A 15,604-nucleotide genomic window follows, 5' to 3' on the forward strand; every position below is an offset into this window, starting at 1 on the left:
ATGTCTTCAAAATATTTCACAAGACTGGAAAGTTCAGATTGTTCGAAATGTTTCATCATTATGATGTTATGTTTAACGCGGTCTTGTGTGGCTTGAGACCAATATGCTGAGAGGAAGGCATGGTAAAACTCTCCTTCACTGTGGCAATCGTGAATTACCGATCGCATTCTTACAGCTGGTTCATTCTCCAAGTAGCCACACATAAATTCTAATCTGTGTTCTAACGACCAGTTGGGAGGAAAACAATGAGAGAATTGATGGAGCCATGCTTGTGGATGAATGTCGTTGCCAGAATTCTTAAATGTTTTGAATTTACGTGTAGTAATGAACAGCTTATAGTCAAAATCATCATGTCGGCGAGTAGCATATCGGTCATTGTTACGTCGTGTCGGCGGTTCCATATCGAAATTCGGTGCACATTGCCAGTTTCTTTCATAACTTCCGAAATGCCCTGTGTTATTATTTTGCGTCTTTTCCGTATTTCTAAGTCCCTCTTCCCGTGTTGGAGCGCGAGTGTCCTCTGAAATACGTAATTCTTGTATTACCTGTGTCAGCTGATCTTGTACTTCCCGGATTTCTCTTTGGTGTTGTGTATTAATTCGATTCTGATTTTGTTTGAATTTCCTAATTTGTTCATACTCTTCTGTGTCAGTGAAGGCTACAGGTGTTGTGTCATTCAGATCATCATCTACCTTTGTAGATAAGTTAGTGAACTGATCTGAAAGTTCGGCTACTTTATCCGATAGTGTACTTATTTCCTCAGTGTGTTTTTCTGAACCAAGTTTCAGTGTGTCCACTGTGTCCCTAAAGTTTTCCTGAGTTTTTGCAAGTTGCGTAACCGAATCGGTAGATGCAACTGAGTCAAATTTAGCTTTCAAGGTCTCATGATTTTCATGAACAATAATTTGCAGTTCTTTTATGGCTGCTTCGTGATTCTGTAATGCATTTTCATGCCGCGAAAAAATAGGTTGAAAATGCTCACAAATTTGTGTTTTTACGTCATTACAGACTTTTTGACATTTCGATTCAATGTTATGTAACTCAGTAGTTAAATCTTCACGTGTTTGTTCAAGTGTAGTGTCTAACTTTTGAAGATTTTGTTCCATTGTGTCTAACTGTTGCTGTGTTTGTCTCTGGTGTTGTTCCATTGTGTCTAACTTTTTTAGATTTTGTTCCACTGTGTCTAACTTTTGAAGCTTTTGCTGTGTCTGTCCCATTTGTTGTATTAATTGTAATAACAATGCATTGGTGTCTGAAACATGTTCCTCAGTGCTTTTCGGCAGTGAATTTACACCGGAAACATTCACATTTTGACAAGCAGAAAATGTGTCTTGACTTATTCGAGAAAACGGTGAGGAACCAAAACCTGAATCTACAGTATTTGCGAGATCGTGTCGTGTCATTTCGGCTTCCTGAGGCGAGCTATTGCCGACCGGTCGATCGATAATGCTTCCCTCTTCACTAATTGTTTCACTGTCCACGCCATTGTTTGACGCCCGCTCCATTTCCCTGTGCACAGTTACCAAATTACTACTTTGAACATTAGTAAATTCATTACTCGGCGGCACTGATAAGCTACGCTCGTCATCACTATTATTTCTCAGTTTAGTTTGGAGCCTAGTGTTACGTTTTTCACACGCCATTATTGTCACAGTATTTCACACGACAACACAGAAAAACACAATTTGAAGATCAAAAATAAGAGAACACATTAACATAGCACTAAAATAATATCTAGTTAATTGCAAGCGCAGCTGCGAAATACTTGGTGCAAATCTACATGCATGCCACAACTGTTTTACTATACAACAATGAAAGACTGCAACTACAAAGGAAATTCTCTCTACAATTACGCGCTAGCAATAAACAAAAGCTACACTAAATACACAAACTACAAGAAAAAATCAGAAGATTCCAGTGAGGTATCCTAGGCTAAGGGTCGACATATGCAACGTCCCCTTTTAACAATTAATATAAGACTGTCCTTAACCTGACACACAATGTTTTTAGCGCAACGCAATCTGACTATCAAAGATCCCTGCAAAAGAATGGCCCTGACTAGCATTAAACTATACCTCTCACAAATCACTTACCTCACAAAAATCTTCGCTGCTCAAGCTACTGCAATACAGCGAGCGCCACTACTGCCAGCTAAATAAAAGATTCAAACTACTGAAGGCACTAACTACTGATAGGGATAGTTAGCAAATGAAAGATATTAATAGAGAACAAACAATGTATTTACCTTAATATCATCACAAGTCATAATATATATATCAGTTCATGACAAATTACAAATCTCCGCCATCTCTCTCCCCACATCCACCACTGCTGGCGGCTCACCTCCAACTGCGCAACGCTACGCACTGTTCACAGCCAGCTGCCTAACACTACAATGGCAGACAACAATGCAAACTAGCCACAGACTGCACACAGCACAGCCAGTGATTTTCATATTGAGCGCTACGTAACGTTGCCAATAAGAAAACATAAACAGCCTACTTACATAGAGAAAACATAAACAGCCTACTTACATATCGTATCGCGACTTTACTGTTCGCGTTGGTCGATATCCAATGACTGTTAGCAGAATATGGAATCGGTGGGTGCAGGAGAGTAATACGGAACGCCGTGCTGGATAAACAACGGCCTCGTATCACTAGCAGTCGAGATGACAGGCATCTCATCCGCATGACTAACGGATCATGCAGCCACGTTTCGATACCTGAGTCAAAAGATTGGGACGTTTGCAAGAAAACAAGGATCTGCACGAAAAGTTCGACGACGTTTGCAGCAGCATGGACTATCAGCTCGGAGACCATGGCTGCGGTTACCCTTGACGCTGCATCACAGACAGGAGCGTCTGCGATGGTGTAGTCAACGACGAACCTGGGTGCACGAATGGCAAAACGTCATTTTGCGGATGAATCCAGGTTCTGTTTACAGCGTCATGATGGTCGCATCCGTGTTTGGTGACATCGCGGTGAACGCACATTAGAAGCGTGTATTCGTCATCGCCATACTGGCGTATCACCCGGTGTGATGGTTTGGGGTCCCATTGGTTACACGTCTCGGTCACCTCTTGTTCTCATTGACGGCGAAATCCTACATTTCAGCACGAAAGTGCACGACCGCATGTTGCAGGTCCTGTACGGGCTTTTCTGCCCTGGCATGCACATTCTCCAGATCCCTCACCAATTGAAAACGTCTGGTCAATGGTGGCCGAGCAACTGGATCGTCACAATACGCCAGTCACTACTCTTGATGAACTGTGCATTAGAAAATTGTAGCGAAATACAGGAAGATCTGCAGCGGATAGGCACTTGGTGCAGGGAGTGGCAACTGACCCTTAACATAGACAAATGTAATGTATTGCGAATACATAGAAAGAAGGATCCTTTATTGTATGATTATATGATAGCGGAACAAACACTGGTAGCAGTTACTTCTGTAAAATATCTGGGAGTATGCGTACGGAACGATTTGAAGTGGAATGATCATATAAAACTAATTGTTGGTAAGGCGGGTACCAGGTTGAGATTCATTGGGAGAGTGCTTAGAAAATGTAGTCCATCAACAAAGGAGGTGGCTTACAAAACACTCGTTCGACCTATACTTGAGTATTGCTCATCAGTGTGGGATCCGTACCAGGTCGGGTTGACGGAGGAGATAGAGAAGATCCAAAGAAGAGCGGCGCGTTTCGTCACTGGGTTATTTGGTAACCGTGATAGCGTTACGGAGATGTTTAATAAACTCAAGTGGCAGACTCTGCAAGAGAGGCGCTCTGCATCGCGGTGTAGCTTGCTCGCCAGGTTTCGAGAGGGTGCGTTTCTGGATGAGGTATCGAATATATTGCTTCCCCCTACTTATACTTCCCGAGGAGATCACGAATGTAAAATTAGAGAGATTAGAGCGCGCACGGAGGCTTTCAGACAGTCGTTCTTCCCGCGAACCATACGCGACTGGAACAGGAAAGGGAGGTAATGACAGTGGCACGTAAAGTGCCCTCCGCCACACACCGTTGGGTGGCTTGCGGAGTATCAATGTAGATGTAGATGTAGATGTATCGTGTTGAAGCTGCATGGGCAGCTGTACCTGTACACGCCATCCAAGCTCTGTTTGACTCAATGCCCAGGCGTATGAAGGCCGTTATTACGGCCAGAGGTTGCTGTTCTGGGTACTGATTTCTCAGGATCTGTGAACCCATATAGCGGGAAAATCTAATCACATGTCAGCTGTAGTATAATATATTTGTCCAATGAATACCTGTTTATCATCTGAATTTCTTCTTGATATAGCAATTTTATTGACTAGTAGTGTAATTAAATTAATTATTGTCAGATAATGAAATAATAAAGAGGTGATCTGAAATTGGAATTATGATTACTGTCCCTTATGAAATTTTCCGGCGTGTCGGACAAGCAAAATGAGCTGAGCTATGCCTGTAAATGGGTAAAATATCTTTTCATATTTCCACATAAACGAAACAGTCTCTTTCTTGTTGCAAATTTATGCTTTTTAATTAATAATACTACGTCCGATCGCCGTATCCACTTACAAAATCTTGACTGTGTGCTTTATATTGTTGTAATCGGATCTTCGTTATAACTCCGAAGTACACAGTTGGGTCTCTGGATTTTCTATATATTGCAGTACTACGTGGAATAATGTCCCATACAACTTTTCGCTGGTAGAATAATACTAACTTCTTCCCTCGATGCTAATAAAAAATATAGACTTTTTACTTATTCTGATAACAAAAAAGGCTACCGCCGAATACGCTCTAAAATAACGTGCGTGTACCTTCGTTCATTAACAGAGAGCGAGACCTTCCTCTCACCGAGGAACAGAATAAAACATCTTCTGTTTTTTAACATTTGAAAATCAAAAATACATGACGGTAGGCACAATCTCTACGCTGGGCTACCATTCCACATTTTCTCTTTGCCTTTGAAGGAAACGAAAACATAAAAGCAAGAAATGTAAAATGTACATCTTAGGTCTCTACGGACTTAATTACGAGTATACTCTAACTAAGAATGTGTTTTAGAATTCTGCAGCAAAACCGATGTTAAGCGTAATGGTCTGTAAGTTCTCGTGTCCGTTCTTTTACTCAGTCCGTTCTTGCTTTACTAAGTCATTTTTGGATAGTGACATTCATTATTTACAGAGAATGGAAGATATGGTAGAGTTCAAACAAGGGGAAGATTACCAGGGGCGTTCAGCAAACAACGCAATACTTTCTCCTTCCTTGTTCTTTTTGCGGTGGGATATCGCTTCAGACTCGGTAGTTTCACAGAATTATCTCATTATGAGAGTATGAAGAGAGACCTGCTTTTAATTGTTAAAAACCATTCAAAAGCCGAGATCGCCCAAAATATTTTTTTTTTATTCAAGGCAACCGATTTCAAAAGTCTTAGCTGTCATCTTCAGGTCTTCAACATTTTTTTGTAGTAAAACACGATCGTTTTACACTGACCTCATGCACAAGATGTCAAGCGTTGAGTTTTACCAACTTGATACACGTTTGACATCTTGTGCATGAGGTCAGCGTAAAATGAACACGTTTTACTACAAAAAAATGTTGAAGACCTGAAGATGACAGTTAAGCCTGTTGAAACTGGGTGCCTTGAGTAAAAAAAAAAAAAAAAAAGTAAGTTTGTGTGATCCTGGCTTTGAAATGTTTTTTAACCCTTTCGTATCCCGCCTGGAAGATGGTGCGTGGGTCTGCTCCTGTGATCTGCAAAATAGGCCGAATGAAGGAAGTAAGTAGGAGCAGGAGACGTAAAGCACCTTGGTACTGCAAGTAAAGCAAAAGCACATTTAATAGAGAATATTAGTCAATGGCATGTACGTAACTTTTGGTAAAGATGAGCACGTAGGTGCGAAGTTGTTGTTCATGTATCACAGCTAACAGTTTCTAGTACATTACTGGCCATTAAAATTGCTACACCAAGAAGAAATGCAGATGATAAACGGGTATTCATTGGACAAATATATTATACTAGAGCTGATATGTGATTACATTTTCACGCAATTTGGGTGCATAGATCCTGAGAAATCAGTACCCAGAACAACCACCTCTGGCCGTAATAACGGCCTTCATACGCCTGGGAATTCAGTCAAACAGAGCTTGGATGGCGTGTACAGGTACAGCTGCCCATGCAGCTTCAACACGATACCACAGTTCATCAAGAGTAGTGACTGGCGTATTGTGACGAGCCAGTTGCTCGGCCACCATTGACCAGACGTTTTCAGTTTGTGAGAGACCTGGAGAATGTGTTGGCCAGGGCAGCAGTCGAACATTTTCTGTATCCAGAAAGGCCGGTACAGGACCTGCAACATGCGGTCGTGCAATATCCTGCTGAAATGTAGGGTTTCGCAGGGATCGAATGAAGGGTAGAGCCACGGGTCGTAACACATCTGAAATGTAACGTCCACTGTTCAAAGTTCCGTCAATGCGAACAGTAGGTGACCGAGACGTGTAACCAATGGCACCCCTTACCATCAAGCCGGATGATAGGCCAGTATGGCGATGACAAATACACGCTTCCAATGTGTGTTCAACGCGATGTCACCAAACGCGGATGCGACCATCACGATGCTGTAAACAGAACCTCGATTGATCCGAAAAAACGACGTTTTGCCATTCGTGCACCCAGGTTCGTGATTGAGTACACCATCGCAGGCGCTCCTGTCTGTGATGCAGCATCAAGGGTAATCGCAGCCATGGTCTCCGAGCTGATAGTCCATGCTGCTGCAAACGTCGTCGAACTGTTCGTGCAGATGGTTGTAGTCTTGCAAACGTCCCCATCTGTTGACTCAGGGATCGAGAGGTGGCTGCACGATCCGTTACAGCCATGCGGACAAGATGCCTGTCATCTCGACTGCTAGTGATACAAGGCCTTTGGGATCCAGCACGTCGTTCCGTATTATCCTCCTGAACCCACCGATTCCATATTCTGCTAACAGTCATTGGATCTCGACCAACGCGAGCAGCAATGTCGCGATACGATAAAGCGCAATCGCGATAGGCTACAATCCGACCTTTATCAAAGTCGGAAACGTGATGGTACGCATTTCTCCTCCTTACACGAGGCATCACAACAACGTTTCACCAGGCAAGGCCGGTCAACTGCTGTTTGCGTATGAGAAATCGGTTGGAAACTTTCCTCATGTCAGCACGTTGTAGGTGTTGCCACCGGCGCCAACCTTGTGTGAATGCTCTGAAAAGCTAATCATTTGCATATCACAGCCTCTTCTTCCTGTCGGTTAAATGTCGCATCTGTAGCACATTATCTTCGTGGTGTGGCTGTTTCAATGGCCAGTAGTGTAGTTGGACAAACTATCATTCACGTAACAAAGGCAGAGTCTGTAATGGCTAGCCCCCCTACGTAGTACAAGCTAAGTTGCTTGGTCGTCTGCTCTTGATCACCTGGGGAGAAAAGCAGTGCGGCGCTCGTTGAGCTCCACAGCGTCGGCTAGAGGGCGCTGCGGTCGGCGTAGTTTATCCGCTCTCGTAGTTCCAACTTATACGAGCATGCACCTACGCTGTGGCATCGGAGCTGTCGATTCCACAGACCCCGAAGTTTCATGAAGTCGCGAGAGGTGACGGCGTTACACGTGGTCTTCAACATGGCATCTGTAACGGACGTGTTTTCCAAGCAGACAGGTGTCATGGAGTTTCTTTCGGCGGTAAACCAGAGCATCGCAAATACCTTTAAACACTCGTAGAATGTCTACCTCGATCTGGCAGTGAACAAAAAGCGCCCGAGAGAAGCTCAGGAAATTTGTTTGACTGTTCTTCCTCATCCATCCTACAGCCCAGATCTCGCACATTCTGACTTCCATCTGTTTGTCCCAATGAAGGATGCACTCCGCGAGGATCGATACGTGGATGATAGGAAGCCTTTTGATGCAGCAAGATGGTGGCTTCGACACTGACCAGTAAAATGGTTCCATTCGGGCATTAAGTTCCTCCTAGTGAGGTGGCGATCTGTAGAGCATCTCGGAAGTACAAGAGGAGTCAACCAAACGAGTGTTCCGCTAACTCTAAAATTCAGTCTCATTTCATCCTCTTCACATTTCGCTGCGTCTATCGCTTCGTTTCAACGGCTTCCATATCTGTTGCGTTCTCCGAATGTTACTTTATAGCGTGTGTCCGAAGTGCTCAAGTTCAACATTTTGGGCAGTTTGCATAGCAGCCGTGATAATAAACACACGAAACATACCTGAGTTACATGTTTGTTTACATACGACACAGTAGTGCAGTCGTTTGTGGAATCTCTTCTCCTGACGGCGGGACTGTGGTCTGTGGCGCTGTTACCTTCGTACTATTTGATCAAGACCCATACATGGTACGTCACCGAAGAATTCTTAGAAGATTACGCACTGAAGAGCCAAAAAGATTCTCCACCTGCCTAATATCGTGTAGGGCCCCAAAGAACACGAAGAAGTGCCGCAACATGACGTGTCATGGACTCGACTAATGTCTGAAGTAGTGCTGGAGGGAACTGATACCATGAATCCTGTAGGGCTGTCCATAAACCCCTAAGAGTACGAGAGGGTGGAGATCTCTTGTGAACAACACACTGAAAGGCATCCCAGATATGCTCAATAATGTAGATGTCTGTGGAGTTTGGTGGCCATCGGAAATATTTAAACTCAGAAGATTGTACCTGGAGCCACTGTGTAGCAATTCTGGACGTGTGGGGTGTCGCATTGTCCAGCTAGAATTGCCCACGTCCGTCGGAACGGACAATGGACATGAATGGATGCAGGTGATCAGACAGTATCCCACTTCATCGGTATCTCGGAGATGATGTGTCCCACCGCTCGTGCGCCGACTATAATATCACGTTCAAACTCTCTTAAACCTTGATAACCTGCCATTTTAGCAGCAGAAACCGATCTAACAACTACACTAGACGTCTTGTGTAGGCGTTGCCGACCGCAGCGCCATATTCTACCTGCTTACATATCTCTGAATAACCATGCCTGTACCAGTTTATTTGGCTCTTCAGTGTATCAAATTCTACAGAAAAAGTCATTTACTTACATTAGAAAAAGTTGCTGTGGTAATTCAGCGACTATAAACAATAAAACTTATTTGCGAACTTCAGAAAATTTGCCATTTTGCTTATAACTCTGCGAAAACCACACCGCGATAAATGCACTCGTACTATAGGTATTTGGGATCGCCCGTTTTAGCTGCTTCGCCCCCGTGTATTACGGTCTCAGTGGTGTCCGTGTTATATGACTGCGCTAAACAAGATGATGCAGGCCTCAAATGGCTCTGAGCACTATGGGACTCAACATCTATGGTCATGAGTTCCCTAGAACTTAGAACTACTTAAACCTAACTAACCTAAGGATATCATACACATCCATGCCCGAGGCAGGATTCGAACCCGCGACCGTAGCGGTCACGCGGTTCCAGACTGAAGCGCCTGGAACCGCACGGACACACCGGCCGGCTGCAGGCCTCATCTTCTTGGACTTACAGATCAAATGCGGTGCTGCGAGCCAACTACTACGACATTTGGCCAACACAGGCTTCTCTCTGCCAACTTTTATAGCCAACGTCTTTATATAAAATTTTAACTGGAGTTCACGTCACATCGTCACTTTGTTCCTGATTTTACTAAGTCGACCTTTATAAACATTGCTTTAACTGACTGTTTAAATGTTTGGAGTAGGGTTATCTCTTTAGCTCCTGAGCTTTTGATTATTCACCGAATGCTTCTATACGAGTGTGTGTGTTTGTGTGTGTGTGTGTGTGTGTGTGTGTGTGTGTGTGTGTGTGTGTGTGCACGTGCGCGCACAAAGTAATATAAATGGATCGGTAGCTGTAAATTGTACTTTTCCATATTTAAGTTATGTGTATTAGTTAAACTGAGGAAAGTAGTGTACACGAACCACTCGAGACCCAGGACCCCTAATACTAAAACCCTAAGCAAATTACCATGACCACGCTCCTCTGGATCGGTAGAGTTCCAGTTCTTCCTGAATGGTGTGAGGTCTAAAATAGTATAACCGCTATTTGTTCTAAGATACAGTTCTGTGTTTTGAGTATATCCCGAGTGGCTCTCTAATATCCATCAGATGCGTTTCTTCTATGCTTTCTGCAGATACAGTCATTTTAACTTTAAAATTAGTCAAAAGTCGGGTTAACGTGTCTGCAGTTTCGGCTGTAATAAACTTTATTCTTAGAAATGATCTCCCTGTTGCTCTTTTTCTGACAAGGCCATGTGAAGAAACTGTCAAGATTTTTAATGTATGCCGGCCGCGGTGGTCTAGCGGTTCTAGGCGCGCAGTCCGGAACCGCGCGACTGCTACGGTGGCAGGTTCGAATCCTGCCTCGGGCATGGATGTGTGTGATGTCCTTAGGTTAGTTAGGTTTAAGTAGTTCTCCGTTCTAGGGGACTGATGACCACAGTAGTTAAGTCCCATAGTGCTCAGAGCCATTTGAACCATTTTTTAAAAATGTATTTAGGTGGCGACAACACAGACACAGACTGCTCGTCATGTGTTTTGCGCGACCTCCAGTTCAAGAGGGATCATTAATTTAGTCCCCACTACAAGTCTTATGCCTTAAAGAGTAATCTAGTCTACAGCGTTATGAGTTGCAACAAAGGTAACAATGGAAGCAGAATACGAAGAATAATAGGTGTATCTACAGCGAATGTGTTAGGCCTGCGTAAAATTTAAACATGAACGTAAAATTTAAGCGTCCTAGCCTTAATAGCTTTACAGTAAATGAGTTTGATCCGCCAAGCAATCAACTAATTTGACCAATTTGGTTTTATAGATACATTTCTGCAACAGTTTTTTCTCTCTCTCTTCCAGGCTCGAACGCTCTGCCATGAAGTGACGGCCAACAAACCACTGCCTGGAGTCGACCAGTAGGTGAGTATAGGTTTCGCATGTTTTCCGAAACGTACCTAACATGTCAATAAATAACAAATGTTTCGCATTTCGATGCCAGAAAGACTACAGATATCTGAAGGAATGCTACGAAGTTGGAGGATTGCGAGAACTAAAATTTTCATTTGCTTATAAGCAATACTTTTTTCTTTGTGTAACACGATACTCGAGATGGCAATACTGGCTGTTTCGCCAAAGTATTTTATCTAATTTTTCAGTAGATATTAACACATTCGTGTTTTCATTGCGCAGATGGAGATGGACCAAAGAAATACAGCTCGTCTTGTGTTTCATACGAGCCCCAGAGTCGGCAGAAACGCCATCTAGTTTCTTATTGCAAATAAAATTTTCTTTAAAGTGAATTTATATATGACCATAACATAGAGGATTCCCATATTACTCTTGTATGATAATCGGTTTGTCAATATGCATCAACACGGGCTACAAGACACGAAGGCACTCCGCCTTCAGGCCACGAGTGGCCTACCGGGACCAGTCGACCGCCGTGTCATTCTCAGAGGAGGATGCGGATAGCAGGGGCGTGGGGTCAGCACACCGCTCTCCCGGTCGTTGTGATGGTATTCTTGACCGAAGCCGCTACTATTCGGTCGAGTAGCTCCTCAGTTGGCATCACGAGGCTGAGTGCACCCAGAAAAATGGCAACAGCGCATGGCGGCGTGGATGGTCACCCATCCAAGTGCCGACCACGCCCGACAGCGCTTAACTTCGGTAATCTCTCGGGAACCGGTGTATCCACTGCGGCAAGGCCGTTGCCACAAGACACGAAAAATACCCCGTATTTCAGTAGTGACCGAGTGGCGCTGCTACGTCGTCTACGCACCATCAGAAGGAATTTACGTTTCGAAACAAATTGCAGTACCCAACTGCAGGTAACAAACCTTTCGTTCGTTCCAGCTCCACTGATCGGCCGACAGATTGCTCCCCGCAAACTCAAATGCGTGATTAAATTTGTCGTGCAACGGATGATCTACTAAGAAAGGAAAAGGGCCTCGTAAATTAGTTGTGTTAGTCCTTACGAAGCCATTGAGGGTTAATAGTGTGGAAGGTTATCTATCTTGTGAGTTGATGACATTTGTCCCGATTAACTCTAGCTTTATTTGTTCTTTGTGAACACACTCCCACAGAAATCATACATTAATTTGATTTACAAACACAAAACAAGAAAGGGAAATGTAAATATTGAACATCATGAAAACTGAACTGAATCATCTACATTATTACTCTGCTATGCCGAATTAAGTGCCTGGCAGAGGGTTCATTGAACCACTATGTCACCCTTTCCTTTCTGTGGTTATTAATTGTTATTATTATTAAGTGAAACATAAGAAAAGGATGATATATATATACATACATATATATATATATATATATATATATATATATATATATATATATATATATATATATATATATCTTTGGCCACCTACGAATCATATATATATTGATTTGTAGGTGGCGAAAGATAAATATTAAATTATGTTTCAAATTATGTTCCCAACAAATTATTTCAAATGATTTCGGTGAAATGTAATGCACTCTAAGTTCACTGACCTAGAATAAATCGTGTCTTTGAAATATGCATTTTTTGACGAAATAAAATTAGTTTAGCTTTGCACGTCAGTTAATTGAATAACTTGAAATGATTCTTTCTGCTCCGGCTGTGGTGATATGTTACACAAAAAAATAAATTTAAATAGCCGCGTAATGGCGGCCAACTGTTGCCACTCAAAGATCACCGCTGCTCGCTTCGCAAAAACTGAAAAAAATGCTAAATAACTTCTGGCAATCATTAACTCAGTAAGAATTATTTGCATGGGTTCTTTAAGTAACACAATGCACTCACTTTTTGTAAATATATTTACACTTGAATTATTCGCTACCCACGAGAACAAATAGAACGAAAGCTACCGGTTTGCAATAGCAGCGTACCTTACATACAGCAGAAGAAATGATCTGACTCGAAATGATTTTAAATATATTTTTTCTCTTATGTATAATGATAAAGATAATAATGTTAATTTCGAGAAAGTTGTGCACTACGATCTCATCTAATCTAAATTCTTTGAAGCTAATTTAACACATTTTCATAATTAATTTGTCGTTTATGTCCATATAATATTTTTCACAGTTCTTTTAATATTTACTTCAAGTATATCGTCTTGAATATTTCAAAAGGGACACTATACCACCTTCAAGCTATTTTTCTACCATTGGACTCTCGAATGACGCAGGGGGAATATGAGTACTTCAGTCTTTCTGTACGAGCTCTGATTTCTCTTATTTTATCATGACGATCATTTCTCCCCTATGCAGGTGGGCGCCAACAGAATATTTTCACAACTGGATGAAAAAGTTGGTGGTTAAAATTTCACGAGAAGATATTGCCGCAACGAAAAATGCCTTTGTTTTAATGATTTCCACCCCAATGCACGTTTCATGTTCGCGGTGCTGACTCCCCTACTTCGCGACAATACTGAACGAGTTGCCTCTCTTTCAGCTTTTTCGATGTCTCCAGTCAGTCCCCCCAGACCGCACAGCAGTACAGAAGTGGGCGGACAAGCGTGGTGTAAGCCGTCTCATTAATAGATCTGTTGCATTTTCCAAGCGTTCAACCAATAAATCGCAATCTTTGGTGTGCTTTACCTACAACATTATCTATGTCTCGTTATTGTAATCTCTAACTATTTTGTTTAATTTAAACCTTTTAGATTCTGTGATTTGTCGTGTAACCATGAACCCAGTCACACTACTGAGGCGATACTCCGCATGCACGCAATTTAATTAGAAGGTGCTTCTGAGGAATGATATAAAAAGCTACCTAGAAATCTAAAAATATGGAATTAATTTGAAATGCCCTGTCGATAGCATTCATTACTTCTTGAAAATGAAGAACTGTTAGTGTTCACAAGACGATATTTTTTTAATTATGCTATTTGCCAATAAATCGTTTTCTTCGAGGTAATTAATAGTGTTCGCACACTTTACATGTTCCAGAATCCTACAGCAAATCGACGTAAGCGATATGGGTCAGTATCTCAGCAGATTATTTCTGTTTTACTTCTTGGATATTTCTGTGACTTGTGCAACTTTCCAGTCTTCAGGTAGGTATCTTTCGAAGAGTGAGTGGTTGTATATGATTGCTAAGTATGGTCCTGTTATATCAGCATATTCTGAAGGGAGCCTGTCTGGTATATAATCTGGACCGGAGACCTTGCCTTTATAAAGCGATGTAAGATATTTCGCCACATCGAAGATATCACACACTCATCAGTCGAAACATTATGGCCACTGACCACATGGGGGCGTTGTGGGCATGTGACGTGATAACAAATGTATGTAGGCGGAGCGCACACGGACGCGGGGTGACCTTAGCGAAGATATGAGTTGCAAATAAGGAAATCCATGAGGTAAGAGACTTTAACAAATGGCCTGTTATTATTACGCAGAGCCTGTGAAAGAGCATCTCGAAATCGACGAAGCTGGTCGAATGTTCACGTGCTACTGTCGTGACCATTTACGGAAAGAGGTAGGACAGTGAAACTACCACTAGGAGCTAAATGGTTGGACGTCCGCAACTCTTCACACAACGTGAGGTTCGGAGGCTCGTCTGCTCCGTAAAGTAAGACAGATGGTGATCTGTGGCATCTCTACCTTTTTTTTTTTGGTCATCAGTCTACTGACTGGTTTGATGCGGCCCACCACGAATTCCTTTCCTGTGCTAACCTCTTCATCTCAGAGTATCACTTGCAACCTACGTCCTCAATTATTTGCTTGACGTATTCCAATCTCTGTCTTCCTCTACAGTTTTTGCCCTCTACAGCTCCCTCTAGCACCATGGAAGTCATTCCCTCATGTCTTAGCAGATGCCCTATCATCCTGTCCCTTCTCATTATCAGTGTTTTCCACATATTCCTTTCCTCTCCGATTCTGCGTAGAACCTCCTCATTCCTTACCTTATCAGCCCACCTAATTTTCAACATTCGTCTATAGCACTACATCTCAAATGCTTCGATTCTCTTCTGTTCCGATTTTCCCACAGTCCATGTTTCACTACCATAAAATGCTGTACTCCAGACGTACATCCTCAGAAATTTCTTCCTCGAATTAAGGCCGGTATTTGATATTAGTAGACATCTCTTGGCCAGAAAAGCCTTTTTTGCCATAGCGAGTCTGCTTTTGATGTCCTCCTTGCTCCGTCCGTCATTGGTTATTTTACTGCCTAGGTAGCAGAATTCCTTAACTTCATTGACTTCGTGACCATCAATCCTGATGTTAAGTTTCTCGCTGTTCTCATTTCTACTACTTCCCATTACCGTCGTCTTTCTCCGATTTACTCTCAAACCATACTGTGTACTAATTAGACTGTTCATTCCGTTCAGCAGATCATTTAATTCTTCTTCACTTTCACTCAGGATAGCAATGTCATCAGCGAATCGTATCATTGATATCCTTTCACCTATTATTTTAATTCCACTCGTGAACCTTTCTTTTATCTCCATCATTGCTTCCTCGATGTACAGATTGAAGGGTAGGGGCGAAACGCTACAGCCTTGTCTTACACCCTTCTTAATACGAGCACTTCGTTCTTGATCGTCCACTCTTATTATTCCCTCTTGGTTGTTGTACATATTGTATATGACCCGTCTCTCCCTATAGC

At 42.5% G+C, this 15,604-nt stretch overlaps 1 protein-coding gene across 1 annotated transcript in view; it reads left to right on the forward strand.

Moving 5' to 3' along the window:
• LOC124805074 (insulin-like growth factor-binding protein complex acid labile subunit) overlaps nt 1–15,604 on the forward strand; it is a 584,744-nt gene that overhangs the window by 126,834 nt on the left and 442,306 nt on the right. Inside the window, exon 2 of the mRNA XM_047265506.1 lies at nt 10,849–10,908. The gene's annotated coding sequence lies outside the window, so the exon portion shown is untranslated. The remainder of the gene's footprint in view (nt 1–10,848; nt 10,909–15,604) is intronic.

This window comes from Schistocerca piceifrons, chromosome 7 (genome assembly GCF_021461385.2).
Source record: "Schistocerca piceifrons isolate TAMUIC-IGC-003096 chromosome 7, iqSchPice1.1, whole genome shotgun sequence".
Classification (NCBI taxonomy): Eukaryota; Metazoa; Arthropoda; class Insecta; order Orthoptera; family Acrididae; genus Schistocerca; species Schistocerca piceifrons.